Source organism: Polistes canadensis, unplaced genomic scaffold (assembly GCF_001313835.1).
Source record: "Polistes canadensis isolate GaletaPanama2010 unplaced genomic scaffold, ASM131383v1 scaffold_348, whole genome shotgun sequence".
Taxonomy (NCBI): domain Eukaryota; kingdom Metazoa; phylum Arthropoda; class Insecta; order Hymenoptera; family Vespidae; genus Polistes; species Polistes canadensis.
The window spans coordinates 117284-121746 of record NW_014569895.1 but is presented as its reverse complement, the minus strand read 5'-3'; the positions used below and the strand labels follow the sequence as shown (position 1 = coordinate 121746).

The 4463-nt window shown below is 29.0% G+C and overlaps 1 protein-coding gene across 1 annotated transcript in view; it reads right to left on the bottom strand.

The window, feature by feature from the left end:
* LOC106791886 (short neuropeptide F-like) overlaps positions 1–3377 on the bottom strand; it is an 11415-nt gene extending 8038 nt beyond the window's left edge. The window contains exon 1 of the mRNA XM_014757872.1: positions 3101–3377. The gene's annotated coding sequence lies outside the window, so the exon portion shown is untranslated. The remainder of the gene's footprint in view (positions 1–3100) is intronic.
* Between the last annotated feature and the right edge of the window lie 1086 nt (positions 3378–4463).

Genomic DNA, 4463 nt, shown 5'->3' with positions numbered 1-4463 from the left:
ATCCCCTAGCAATATAATTTTTATATATTATCATTGTAACGTGTCGACATTGTAATTTATCTTCTAATCCGTGATACTTATACATATATAAATATTAACATCAATTTTTTATGTAAATATAAAAAAAAAATGTATATGACGTTCGTCCTATTGTCGGCAAAAAAAAATCTTGATAAAATTTCATCGATTTTTATTCGATTATTCGCAACATTTTGTGTTTAATATTGAATTAACGTAATGATGGAGAAACAAGTGTAAAAAATAAAAAAATAAAAAAAATAAAAAATCCATCAAACAAAATCTATAATGTGATATCTATTCAGATCGTGTAACAAAAATTAATACGTTGCATTCCAAATGATTCATTATCTCATACTGTTATCGTTTGTATGAATAATTACACTTTTTAATTAATCATACGTTTTTCAATAGACTAATACATAAAATAAATGTAAATACATACATAAAATGTAATAACAACCAATCGATTTCAACGTAGATATTGTTCTACTAATATTTTATAATATTTATTCAATTCACATGTATTTGTTTTTCATTTCTAAACGAAAAAATTGCCGATTAGAGAGTAAGCCTTACGGGAAATAATATACGGTCATTTAAGTGTATTTATATATATAATAATAAAATAATAACATTTACACATATATTACTATATATATACTCTTCCTATGTTATTATCAAATTATTCTTTATGAAAAATTCCTTGTCTTCTTAAGGTTGACCCATGAAAAACAATTTTACGAAAAAATGTGATAAAAGAAAATAAAAAAATTCACACAATTGCAATTATCTTAATAAATCTAGAAAACAATTTGATATCTTCCTTTTTTCTCTTTTTTTTGTCTTTACAAATAAGCGAATGAATATTAAAAAGAATCGATCGGTCAAAGGGCAACAAGTGACGCTTTTCAGCGGGAATCCACAAGCAAAAAACTCATCAAACGTTTGCAAAGAATAAATCACTTTTCCGAGAATAAAGTTACTTTCCCTGAAGTCAAAACAAACAAAAAAATCAAAAAGAATTGAAAAGAAAACAAAGGGAGACCGTATCGGCGGGAAGGAGAGGGCTGAAATTAAAATCAATTTAAGCTGCGAATAAAACAAAACTACAATACTAAATTTAATTAGTACTCTTTGTATTCATTGATAAATCTTTTTTAAAAATAAAAAGATCACTTTTTTCCCGTTTGCGGAATTTTAATAGGAAAAATCTATTGAGAATTTTTAAAGATATTAAATATTAACTAGTTCTAAATACAAAATTTACATTATAAATTAATCACAAATTATATATCTCATTTGAAAAAAGAAAAATGAATTTACGCCACTTTTAAATTAAACGATCCAAATATTAAATTGATCGAAACAATTATTATTTAGATATGAATAATTTTTTGCAGAATCGAAAAGAAAAATTTTGAAAAAAAAAATTATTACACGCATATAAGGATGTTCAATACAATTGATTGTCTTTCTTTGTGAATAGACTTATGTTAGAGACTATCGTTCGATAGTAAAAAAACGATATTTCCCGAACCTATAACTTTATATTGACGTAACCCATAAAGAAGTACGCTCAAGTAAAAACCGTAATCACTGTTTACGATCAGAGGGGATATATTTAGAAAAATGACTATTCTCAGATCGAGTAGGCAACATAAGCCAAAGAGGAAGGAAGGAAACCAAGTATACAAGTATCAAAAAGTATATTATTTTTTATTGGATGATTTTTTACGACAATGACCGAATTAATATTTTCCGAACGAGCGACGAATTTGTTGTTCATGGCATCCATCAGAAACCACATGCATCGGCTTATCGAGCAAATGCAACTAAACAAAAAAGGGGGAATTTTGTATTGATAGGGGATGTTTCCTCAAATCAATTTCTTTTTTCGATAGTGTCAATCAATAAAGAATAATAAATGAATAAACAAATGGAATTGATGTTGTTAAAATGTTGATGGAATAGAAACGATGTTGTTTTTTAATTAAAAAAAAAAAATCGTTGCTTGAACTTCTAACAATGTATGTGTCTGTAACGATTACGCATACATAGTAAATGCATATATGTAAGTGTATGTATTGGATAGAATGATGCATACAGATGCATATAGATGCGATCTATTTTCAAATGTATCGTATAACTACTATTTCGTATTTTGTTTTGTCAGCTATATCAAATCATACTACCATCGTATAAATAATACAAATTCCTATTAATCTTTAACCATCTTTTGTAATAACTTTTGCATAGATTCTCGGTTACTTCAGTACGTTTGCAATTTTCATATTAACGCGTCTCCCGAGCATATGTTGAAAACAGACATCCGTGCCAGTTACAAGACACCTTACAAGCGTCCTTAGTAAATCGTTAATCGTACTTTAATAATTTGTAAACTAATTAAAATTTTATAAACTGGTAAATAAGAGAAAATAATAGTGACAAATCTCGACGTATTCTTAACGCGAATGAAAATGTGATAATGACAAACGATGTTTTTTAAAGAGAGTATTATAAAATTACGAGAAAGAGGGTGAAATTAGAAAGAGAAAGAAAGAGAGAGAGAGAGAGAGAGAGAGAGAGAGAGAGAGAGAGAGAGAGAGAGATAAAGGAACTTTCAACGAGTTTGCCAATCTAATTTCCTAATGTTTCTTCAAGTTTGAAAGTTGCGTGTCATTCCAAATTACTATCCCTTTTAATTAACATTAGGAGTAGGAAGTATTTTTAAGTTTAAGGAAAACAAAAAATTAATTATTTAGGTATATATATCGATCAAGGTAAACGAAATTTTACATCTAAACTATTTGAACAATTATCAAGAAAAAAATAAATTAATATCAAACTTTGAATTAACGTACGCTATTTCTTTATAATTTTATAAATAATTTTATAATAAATTCGATCACAGAAAAGAAACCCAAATCAAGAAAATGTGTTTGCTAACAGGTGTCAACATTATTGTAACGAGGTTCGATTTAATTAAAAAAAAAGAATTAGCCCTATTTAGATGCTTTTAAAATGAAGAAATAGCAAAAAGAAAAAAAAGAACCAATTTAGAAAATAACAGTTTACTTACTTGAGAGAGTTCGCTGAGGTAACCGGATAATTGGAATTAGAAAGAAAAAAAAAAGATTACCAACGAAGAAAGATGATATGTAATTGTATTAGATTTAAAAATAAAAACTAGATTTAACTAGGTGACAATATAATATGTTGTAGCAAGAAGAAGAAGAAGAATAATAATAAGAATAAGAAGAAAAAGAAGAAGTAAGATCAGCGTCCGTTGGTTAGGTGAATCGTCGCACGTTACCGCGGTAATGATGCGAAGTGTAGAGACACCGTGGATCCCTTTATATATATGGGGAAAGCTGCCGCGACGATGGTGCTTTCGATGAGGGATGAAGAGGGTGGGTGGGGGCACAGGTGGCCGCTTTTCAAGCGGCCACGCGGTTACGGGGCGCAAGCGTTACGTTTTCCGTCCCTTCCCACCCTTCTTCTTTCTCACCCCCTATCACTCCTTCCTTCTTTGACACTCGCAACGACGCGGAAGGTTGTGTAACTAGTGACGTGACTCGTTTTTTTTCCTAGTGATGATGTTGATGCTGACAGTATGTGTATTTAGATTTGTATTAATATTTCGACTTGTACTTATGTTTTGTTATAACGACAATAATTATTGTGACATTACTATTGTACATTTTTCGATCATTATCATTAGCTCTCGAAGACTTGATTTTAATACAGAAATCGTTTAAACGTCTTACATTAAATAAGCATGACTATCGTAAATGTAAAAAGTTTCAAAACTTTCAAGGCTCTCTTCTTTTTTAAGGAAAGTATATTAACGTAAGCATTTTGTGCTAGTCATCTTCTTAAAGATGACTTTTCAGTCAGCTTTCCTATTTCTTTTCAATTTGACACCGTCTTATCGGTTACTTGGAAAATGTAGTAACAAAACGACCTTCTCATTTTTGTTATACCGTCATAATGATTGTATTTTTTTTACTTATTATTATTTCAAAATCAAATTGAAATTCGATCGTAATATTTGATCCTGTTAATAAATTTAGGAAACATCGTTTTCAAAGAGTAAGATTCCCGCAGATACAATCCTTTTTCAGTCGATATGTTCGTTCGTATCTTTTACAAATTTGTTACTTCTATCGGGAAACCCTTGGGAAACTTTTCAGTTAACTCGATGTACATTGATCCTTAACTTAAACAAATACTAATTTTCTCTGTTTTATCTTTGTAGTCTGAAAATGCTATTTATTAAAGTGAAGCTCATTGAAGGCACGATCGAAAATAATAATTCAAGATAAACTTATTCTAAAAATTACCTGAGAACTTAAAATCAAATCCATCGAAGAAGAAAATATTTAATGTGTGATAATATATAGAAAGTCAAATTAAAAAATCACCCAAATGATCTAGTAAAG